A 10,846-nucleotide genomic window follows, 5' to 3' on the forward strand; every position below is an offset into this window, starting at 1 on the left:
GGTCCCCGCTCAACGGGCGTGCTGTGAAAAGTTGGCGAGACTCACTTACCTGCAGTGAGGAATCGGATAATTAACGGATAACTAATTTCACTTTTGGTATGGCACTTACCCCGGTTACACTATTATGTACATGTATATGTATATGTACACCTAAAATACAAGCTTGAACATGCAACAAATTATAAAAAAAAACACACTAAAAAATAGGCTACAAATAAAACAGCACATACATACATAGATATATAGATATTATAATTGTGTCCTTATTTCATCTCATTCGCTATCACTCGAATCCCAAGTTTTTGTCTTAACGATATTCATTAGACTGAATACCCGTTCAATCACAGCATTTGACCACGGAAGACTTAAAATTACAATGGCAAATAAAGCGATTTCTTCAAAAGGTTTGTTTTTTGCCAGCATCTTTATAAGTCAGTATGTACTTCTGACCAAACTTTATAGTGTCATCTGTACTTTCCCAAGGGACTAAGTACAAGGGACAAGTAAAATTAAAAAAAGGCTAGCTTTAAGGCTATAAGAATTTGCATAATTTTTAAGCATATCCGCTTTCAAAAAAAGCTAGATCTAGCCTTAAATAGGCTAAAACTTTGCGAAGAGGCCAGCCCATAAATATAACGACAACGGTGAACGAAAGACGAAAAAACCACGACGGGAACGCTAGAGTGTGTTCACAAAACTTAACGACGTAAAAGAAAAAGACATATTTATCCCAAATTTACCAAACATTAAGTAAAAATTAGCTATTAAAACTCAAATAAATAAAGAAAGCACATGATTTTGATTTTTCAACCAGGCTTTAACATAATATCCAAATCTGACAATGAACTTGAAAAGCATGCAATGAATTTAGCGAGAAAATGCTACTGAACCAAGTCCAGGAAAAGTGTCAAGTAAAGTGCAAACAAAAACTTTGAAAAAATTGATCATTTTGAAATTCTTTAATACATTCATAAAATTACAAAAATATCTAAATTGCTGAAAGGATATTTTTAACCATTCCTGTTACATCAGCAGAGCGTTCATTTAGCAATCTAAAGTTAGTTAGGAATTACTTATGATCTTCAATGGGATAGAGGAGACTTAACAGTCTCAATTTTTTGTCGAACGAGTTTTGTGTAACGGATTCTTTAATTATGGAACAAATCTATTTTTCCCTGGGTGCAAACTTTTCTCGACACGCCGCTGGATGTATGCACGGCATACCTGTACAGTGACCTGAGAAATACAGTGAACATGAAAAACCGCAGGTTTACATTGATGGAGCTCATCCAGCTAAAGCTTTGCTGCTGAGAAAGGAAATATGCGGATTGAAGCAGTCAGAAAGGATGGAATTCTAAACTCAATGGCGTCCTTATTTCTTTGGGCTTTGTTGCTGTGATAAGCGCCTTGACTCTACAGCAGATAGGCAACTTTTCGTTAAACCTGGTGTATGCCAGTCTTGAACGGACCCGCTCAGTATCAGTCGGCTATTCAAAACTTTGCCTTTAAAATCTAAGGAAAACAAAGTTGAAAGAAAAAAAACGAGGGGGAACGTTGTGAGTTGCTGCGGACACCGCAACTCTACAGTTATAAACCGATACTAAGTCAGTATGGCTCTCCTCCGGCAGACGCGCTAATATTAAACGACACGACAAGGAGTGCGTGCGAGAGAGACAGAAAATCAGTCTGAGCGTGACGTCGGTGCTGCGTAGCCAGTGCAAATTGATTTGTTCCTTTTGGCTATAAAAATTATCTGATCTGATCCAGATTCAGCAATCTGATATATATGATCATTATCTATGATTCTGCGTTTTTAGTTTTCTCAAATGTGCAATATTGTGGATGCAACAGATTTTCGTCCTTTGTGGGGGCGGAAGGGGGTGGGGCGAAATTCTGAGATATACGTTTTATAGTGAGATCTAACAGAAGTGCGGATACCAAATTTGGTTACTCTAGCCTTAATAGTCGCTGAGATTTGTGGATGCCCCAGATTTTCGTCCTTTGCGGGGGCGGAAGAGGGTGTGGCGAAATTTGGACACGAAACGGTCAAGGTCGATATCACAGGAGTGTGGATACCAAATGTGGTTGCTCTGGCTCTTATAGGTTCTGAAATCCTTGAACTCATATTTTGCAATTGGCAAAACCGACCACGAAACCTGTGTGTTAGAGAGAGACAGCGAGAAAGAATGAAATTGTTTTCTTGATTCTGGCTATAATAATTATACGATCTGGTTGAGATTTTACATTCTAAAACATATAGGGTATAAAAAAACAAACGGTATTCCAAGGAAAATAAATGTGGTAAAATGTGAAAGCTCCAAAACTATCAGATAAAGTCGGTTTGGTAATCATTATTTTTATACCGATACTCAAAATGAGTATTGGGTATATTAGATTTGTGGTAAAAGTGGATGTGTGTAACGTCAGAAGGAATCGTTTCCGACCCATAAAGTATATTATTCTTGATCAGCATCAATAGCCGAGTCGATTGAGCCATGTCTGTCTGTCCGTCTGTCCGTCTGTCCGTCCCCTTCAGCGCTAGTGCTCAAGACTATAAGAGCGAGAGCAACGATGTTTTGGATCCAGACTTCTGTGATATGTCACTGCTACAAGAATATTTCAAAACTTTGCCCGCCCACTTCCGCCCCCACAAAGGGCGAAAATCTGTGGCATCCACAATTTCGACGATACGAGAAAACTAAAAACGCAGAATCGTAGAGAATGACCATAGCTTTTAGACTGCAGAATATGAATTGGATCGTATTACTATTATAGCCAGCATCAAGAGAACAATTTCATTTTGTCTCGCCCTGTCTCTCTTTAACACACACGTAGCATAGCCGGCTTTGCTTAGAGTAAAACATTAGCGCCTAGATCTCAGAGACTATAAAAGCTAGAGCAACCAAATTTGGTATCCACACTCCTAATATATCGGACCGAGTTTGTTTCAAAATTTCGCCACACCCCTTCGCCCCCGCAAAGGACGAAATCTGGGGATATTCACAAATCTCAGAGACTATTAAGGCTAGAGTAACCAAATTTGGTATCCGCACTCCTGTTAGATGTTTAGTACAAAAGATGGGGCTCATCCAATTTTAAATTTTCATATTGATAGCAATAAACATGTGGTCGCGAACGTACGAGAACTAGAAGTCGACTTAGGCTTAATCTGGTCAAATCTAAAATCTTCCAACGGAACAGAAAATTCTAAGCAATTAATTTATTTGAAAGGGCATTAATGAAGGTTTCTATCCAGAAAATTGATCTTCTGCTAATAGACTTTCAGATCAGCGTTAATGCAATTATATGCCAATTGGTTAAACTAGTTCAGTTTCAATCAATAAAAAAAAAAATAGTATCGGGACAAAATGATATGAAAATGTATTTTTACTGTCCTTAAGTTTTTGGCCTTAGTTTTCATTTTCACGGAAATGCCCAGATACGTATATATTCTATTAAAATATATATATTAAGTGAATATAATGAACGCTGAGCTATGAGTTGGTCTTTGCAGATTGTCGGGTACAGATACTGCTTTCTGATGCGAATGCCAAAAAAGAATGAAACTGTACGTCGCACTTGGAGACCCAAATAGACAATTCTTCTGCCATAATCAAACTGGAGTGTGATCTGGAGGATAAGTCCAGACCTCCGTCCCGGGGACCCTCTGTTCAGCCCTTAACTCACCATTTCGTAAAATAATATACGACGCTTATCAAGAGGATTAGTTAATATTTGACGTCCTCCACTGTGGTGAGGACATGCACTTTTTCATCTCGCTCTCTCGGAATTTCAGTACCAGTTGCCCTATCAGGAATCCCAGCTGCTTTACTAGAAGGACGAAAGTGGTGCCACTCTGCATTAAATCTTCCCTAAACTCAACGACCATAGAAAACCTGTTTTCAATTTAGCAGGCAAAACAGGAGTCTTCGGCCTTCGAAGATCTCCCTTACGTACGAAGGGGTCAAAAGAAAAACGAATTTTGAAAAGTGGCGATTTATTTCTCAACATAGTCTTCGTTTAGTCGATACATTGACCCAGCTATGTTCCAACTCTTTAACCCATAAGTTTTCTCGAGGTCTGCAAGTAGGCCTCCGTTCCGGCGATGACCTCTCAGTCGAATCAAATTTTTGTCCGGAGTGACTTGTCAGGAAATAAAAAAAGTCATACGGGGCCAAATCTGGATACAACGGTGGATGGGGCAGCAGTTAGTAATGCAATTCGACCGATTCGGCCATGGCGATAGCGGAGGTGTGAGATGGTGCGTTGTCATGGTGGAAGAGTTATTTTTTCTTCGCCAAATGGGGCCGATTTGTCGGTATATTATTTGGTACAGTAGAACGCTCTGATCGTTTTGCCCAGCTTTCTCATGTCCAAAATTTCATGCAGGATATGACCCACGCGTTCTTTTGAGATGCCTTGAGATCGGCGATCTGCCAATACGAGATCGTGGATTTTTGTTACGTTTTCCTCCGTGGTAGCCATTTTCGGGGCCCCTGGACGAGGCTCATCGCTAAACTCGCTAAACTAATTTTTGACGGTCGCCATCGAAGGAGAAGAGTCACCGTACACAGCATCCCAGCTTTCTTTGATTTCGCTGCGCGATTTCCAAAAATAAGTATCGAAACACCGACCGATATTGCTATTTTTCCATTTTTATAAAATCAGCAGACAAGCCCGCTTCCACACGTGGTAAAAAAAAAAAAACTATGAGTTTGTTTCGGCTAAAATTTTAGCAGTAGCCGTCTAAAAGAATGATGAAGAAGACCACCCTCGCATATACTGTATGGAGCAGATGACAGCCGTATGCTGTCAATTAATTTCTATACTTTAATTTATTTTTGCACTGCGTTTATCTCCTTTCTACCTACTGACTTTATGAAGTGTAATGGAACACGGGCAGTAGCATACTTTAGAAGTTACATGTTGTACTTATATTCTGAGAAATTATATGTAAGTCATCTTTCACCAGGTCTATTCACATCTTCAAGTCGATTTCCGCTTCTCTTAGAAGTAGCCGAATAGCTTCCAGTAACTATTTGTTATCTTGGTTCTAAAGTTCCATGAGTACATGTCACTCAAATTTTCCAGTCGAATCATCATCAATGGATTCCTCAGTATCAATCTTCTCTGAAATCGCCTTCAAAAGTCTTCCTGATTCCCGTTTTTGACGATGGCCTGATCATTGCGGATGCCTTGTTTTATTTATTATTAATAATTATTTTAATGTACTATAATAATACAACTATTAAGGAAACAAAAGAAATTGTGTGAAACTAATGATAATTCGTAACTGCCTATGGCAGTTGTATTGTATTAATGATTTCATTCAACGGTCAAATTAGATCAATAAATCAAATTAGATCTATGTTCGGAAGGTATGATAACTATTTTACATGTATTTCATGGATGTATTTCTTAATGCTGAAATTCAGGTCTCTTCTTTCTCTTTTTCAGTTCAGGGATTCTATTTCTTCAATGAAAATTTGATTAATTGCTTATATTTCTGCATGATCACTTTCATAGGCCACCGGCAGAGAGCCTACGGCTGAATTGTAATACGCATCGATGTATTGGAAGCCAAATCGACTTTTGGGACCATATAAGGTGCCACATCGTACCATTTCGGAAACGGCAGAAGCTTTGACTAAATGTAGCAGACATGCGTTGCATCCCTGCACAAATGTGGCCAAAGTCAGCCGGTCGTGCATTTGGTGCTGCAGTATGGCCATCCTGGCCAGAAAACGAAAACTGGTCCCCGCTCAACGGGCGTGCTGTGAAAAGTTGGCGAGACTCACTTACCTGCAGTGAGGAATCGGATAATCAACGGATAACTAATTTCACTTTTGGTATGGCACTTACCCCGGTGACCTCGTCGCAGAGCAGTTCCCTTAGGGGAATATTAAGCACTGACGAAATCGCTTCTGGCAATGAGCAGGCACTTTTATCTTGCCGGGCTACGCACAGAGCCACAAATGTGTCGCTCAATCCAGTCAGTTTAATTTGGTGCTTATAGAACAGCTGATCGGTAATACGATGACTATAGTGCACCACTTTTCTCGGATATTTAGCCTCCAGCAGCTTTTTCAACTCGGGAAAAAAGGCGCCAGTGCCTGGATATCGAACACATATGTCTGATTGGCCGTGGCCACCACTAGCACCGCTACGGGTCTGTGGCGTCCATATAAACTAGGCTCCGCAATCACTGATATGCTCAACTGATCTCGCATATCGTTAAGTGCTTTGTGATAAGCCGCGTCTGCCTGCATGCTGTATGTATACGATTCGATTAAGCTTCCTTTCCAGCGAGCTCAACTCGTGGCTCATTAGAGGAAAAATTGTTTTCCCACGCGACGGGCTGATCTCCTCAGCCGTCTTAAAGGACGCTACACTATCATCATCGCTATCCGCCATTTTTTTCTAGGAATAATAAGGAAAGTTGTATGGAGTGTTTGAAGTCAAAAACGTGCATTTCTATTGCTGAAGTGTAAGAAAAATTATTTTTCCATGCTTACCAAAGATTGATATTATAGGTGAAAAAATAAGTTACTAGGCGTTTGTCTATGACATCTATTAGTATTGGTTACGAGTTAGTCCTTTATAGTTGTATGATAATGTTTTTATAGCAAAAGATTAAACACTTTGTGTACAAAGAAGTACATATGGCGCGCATGGCCAAAAGATACCGCACACAGAACTAACCGCAGTGTCAAACGCATTAGGAAATTCAGTCACCGTTTAATCGATATATCGAGTCGGTATTTTGCATGGACCACCAACAGATGGAGCCGCCTTGGTAGGTGTAGAATTCATGTAAAAATCAGCTAAATAGCCTTACTTTGAAATCAAATTATACATAAATTTGTTGAAAACTAATAAATAGAAAAGTTAACTTTTGGGCGTCGTATCTTAAGCGCAGTATTTAGATCTGGAAACAGTTTTGCTAGCAAAACGTGCCATATATTTTGCTAGCGCAAGAGTGTGACCAGGTGTGCATGCCCTACGGTTACACTATTATGTACATGTATATGTATATGTACACCTAAAATACAAGCTTGAACATGCAACAAAATTATAAAAAAAACACACTAAAAAATAGGCTACAAATAAAACAGCACATACATACATAGATATATAGATATTATAATTGTGTCCTTATTTCATCTCATTCGCTATCACTCGAATCCCAAGTTTTGTCTTAACGATATTCATTAGAATGAATACCCGTTCAAATCACAGCATTTGACCACGGAAGACTTAAAATTACAATGGCAAATAAAGCGATTTCTTCAAAAGGTTTGTTTTTGCCAGCATCTTTATAAGTCAGTATGTACTTCTGACCAAAACTTTATAGTGTCATCTGTACTTTCCCAAGGGACTAAGTACAAGGACAAGTAAAATTAAAAAAAGGCTAGATTTAAGGATATAAGAATTTGCATAATTTTTAAGCATATCCGCTTTCAAAAAAGCTAGATCTAGCCTTAAATAGGCTAAAACTTTGCGAAGAGGCCAGCCCATAAATTATACCGACAACGGTGAACGAAAGACGAAACGAGGTGGAACGTTGTGAGTTGCTGCGGACACCGCAACTCTACAGTTATACCCGATACTAAGTCAGTATGGCTCTCCTGCGGCAGACGCCGCTAATATTGAACCACACGACAAAGAGTGCGTGCGAGAGAGACAGAAAATCAGTCTGAGCGTGACGTCGGGCGCTGCGTAGCCACTGAAAATTGATTTCTTGCTTTTGGCTACAAAATGATCCGATCTGATCCAGATTCAGCAATCTGATAGATATGGTCATTATCTATGATTCTGCGTTTTTAGTTTTCTCGAATGTGCAATATTGTGGATGCAACAGATTTTCGTCTTTTGTGGGGGCGGAAGGGGTGGGGCGAAATTCTGAGATATACGTTTTATAGTGAGATCTAACAGAAGTGCGGATACCAAATTTGGTTACTCTAGCTTTAATAGTCGCTGAGATTTGTGGATGCCCCAGATTTTCGTCCTTTGCGGGGGCGGAAGAGGGTGTGGCGAAATTTGGACACGAAACGGTCAAGGTCGATATCACAGGAGTGTGGATACCAAATTTGGTTGCTCTGGCTCTTATAGGTTCTGAGATCCTTGAACTCATATTTTGCAATTGGCAAAACCGACCACGAAACCTGTGTGTTAGAGAGAGACAGAGCGAGAAAGAATGAAATTGTTTTCTTGATTCTGGCTATAATAATTATACGATCTGGTTGAGATTTTACATTCTAAAACATATAGGGTATAAAAAAACAAACGGTATTCCAAGGAAAATAAATGTGGTAAAAATGTGAAAGCTCCAAAACTATCAGATAAAGTCGGTTTGCTAATCATTATTTTTATACCCGATACTCAAAATGAGTATTGGGGTATATTAGATTTGTGGTAAAAGTGGATGTGTGTAACGTCCAGAAGGAATCGTTTCCGACCCCATAAAGTATATATATTCTTGATCAGCATCAATAGCCGAGTCGATTGAGCCATGTCTGTCTGTCCGTCTGTCCGTCCCCTTCAGCGCCTAGTGCTCAAAGACTATAAGAGCGAGAGCAACGATGTTTTGGATCCAGACTTCTGTGATATGTCACTGCTACAAGAATATTTCAAACTTCGCCCCGCCACTTCCGCCCCACAAAGGACGAAAATCTTTGGCATCCACAATATTGCACATTCGAGAAAACTAAAAACGCAGAGTCATAGATAATGACCATATCTATCAGATTGCTGAATCTGGATCAGATCAGATAATTTTTATAGCCAATAGGAACAAATCAACTTGCAGTGGCTACGCAGCGCCCGACGTCACGCTCAGACTGATTTTCTGTCTCTCTCGCACGCACTCTTTGTCATGTCTTTTAATATTAGCGGCGTCTGCCGGAGGAGAGCCATACTGACTTAGTATCGGGTATAAATGTAGAGTTGCGGGTGTCCGCAGCAACTCACTGTTCCACCTCGTTTTTTTTGATGCTGTGGTTTTTACTTACTTTTGGTTTTACTGAACTTTGCAATTCTGAAAAGCTGATAAATGCAACTATAAATCAGACCAAAACACTTTAAAGTTTCAGCCTACCGTCTGAAAATTATTAAGCGTTAAAAATTGATTATTTCCAAGGGTTTTTTTTTCCAAATTTAGATTTTTTGAAACTCGGGAAAGTTGCAAAAGTGATTTTTCTGGGTAGCGTAACATCCACGTAACAAATGATTCGTTTTAGTTTTCATAGATTACTTCTCGGTATATGAATATGGAGTTAAAATTTTAATAGCATTTATGCATTATGCATTAATGCATTCGATAGCATTTTGATAGCTCTATGTTTAGTACAAAAGATGGGCTCATCAATTTTAAATTTTCATATTGATAGCAATAAACATGTGGTCGCGAACGTACGAGAACTAGAAGTCGACTTAGGCTTAATCTGGTAAAATCTAAAAATCTTCCAAACGGAACAGAAAATTCTAAAGCAATTAATTTATTTGAAAGGGCATTAATGAAGGTTTCTATCCAGAAAATTGATCTTCTGCTAATAGACTTTCAGATCAGCGTTAATGCAATTATATGCCAATTGGTTAAACTAGTTCAGTTTCAATCAATAAAAAAAAAATAGTATCGGGACAAAATGATATGAAAATGTATTTTTATTGTCCTTAAGTTTTTGGCCTTAGTTTTCATTTTCACGGAAATGCCCAGATACGTATATATTCTATTTAAAATATATATATTAAGTGACATATAATGAAACGCTAAGCTATGAAGTTGGTCTTTGCAGATTGTCGGGTACAGATACTGCTTTCTGATGCGAATGCCAAAAAAGAATGAAACTGTACGTCGCACCTTGGAGACCAAATAGACAATTCTTCTGCCATAATCAAACTGGAGTGTGATCTGGAGGATAAGTCCAGACCTCGTCCCGGGGACCCTCTGTTTCAAGCCCTTAACTCACCATTTCGTAAAAAATAATATACCGACGCTTATCAAGAGGAATTAGTTAATATTTGACGTCCTCCACTGTGGTGAGACCATGCACTTTTTTCATCTCGCTCTCTCGGAATTTCAGTACCAGTTGCCCTATCAGGAATCCCAGCTGCTTTACTAGAAGGACGAAAGTGGTGCCACTCTGCATTAAATCTTCCCCTAAACTCAACGACCATAGAAAAACCTGTTTTCAATTTTAGCAGGCAAAACAGGAGTCTTCGGCTTCGGAGATCTCCCTTACGTACGAAGGGGGTCAAAGAAAAACGAAATTTTGGAAAAGTGGCGATTTATTTCTCAACATAGTCTTCGTTTAGGTCGATACATTGACCAGCTATGTTCCAACTCCTTTAACCCATAAGTTTCTCGAGGTCTGCAAAGTAGGCCTCCCGTTCCGGCGATGACCTCCTCAGTCGAATCAAATTTCTGTCCGGCGGTGACTTGTCAGGAAATAAAAAAAGTCATACGGGCCAAATCTGGGATACAACGGTGGATGGGGCAGCAGTTAGTAATGCAATTCGACCGATTCGGCCATGGCGATAGCGGAGGTGTGAGATGGTGCGTTGTCATGGTGGAAGAGTTATTTTTTCTTTCGCCGATGGGGCCGATTTGTCGGTATATTATTTGGTACAGTAGAACGCTCTGATCGTTTTGCCCAGCTTTCTCATGTCCAAAATTTCATGCAGGATATGACCCACGCGTTCTTTTGAGATGCCTTGAGATCGGCGATCTGCCAATACGAGATCGTGGATTTTTGTTACGTTTTCCTCCGTGGTAGCCATTTTCGGGGCCCCTGGACGAGGCTCATCGCTAAACTCGCTAAACTAATTTTTGACGGTCGCCATCGAA

At 39.6% G+C, this 10,846-nt stretch overlaps 1 long non-coding RNA gene across 1 annotated transcript; it reads right to left on the reverse strand.

Annotated features, from left to right (window-relative positions):
- Positions 1-5,695: 5,695 nt before the first annotated feature.
- Positions 5,696-6,664, reverse strand: LOC117195280. The gene is made up of 3 exons (XR_004475019.1): positions 6,516-6,664; positions 5,863-6,420; positions 5,696-5,802 (listed from the first exon to the last, which is right to left on the reverse strand). It is a non-coding gene; the product is annotated as an uncharacterized LOC117195280 (long non-coding RNA).
- Between the last annotated feature and the right edge of the window lie 4,182 nt (positions 6,665-10,846).

This window comes from Drosophila miranda, unplaced genomic scaffold (assembly GCF_003369915.1).
Source record: "Drosophila miranda strain MSH22 unplaced genomic scaffold, D.miranda_PacBio2.1 Contig_AX1_pilon, whole genome shotgun sequence".
NCBI lineage: Eukaryota > Metazoa > Arthropoda > Insecta > Diptera > Drosophilidae > Drosophila > Drosophila miranda.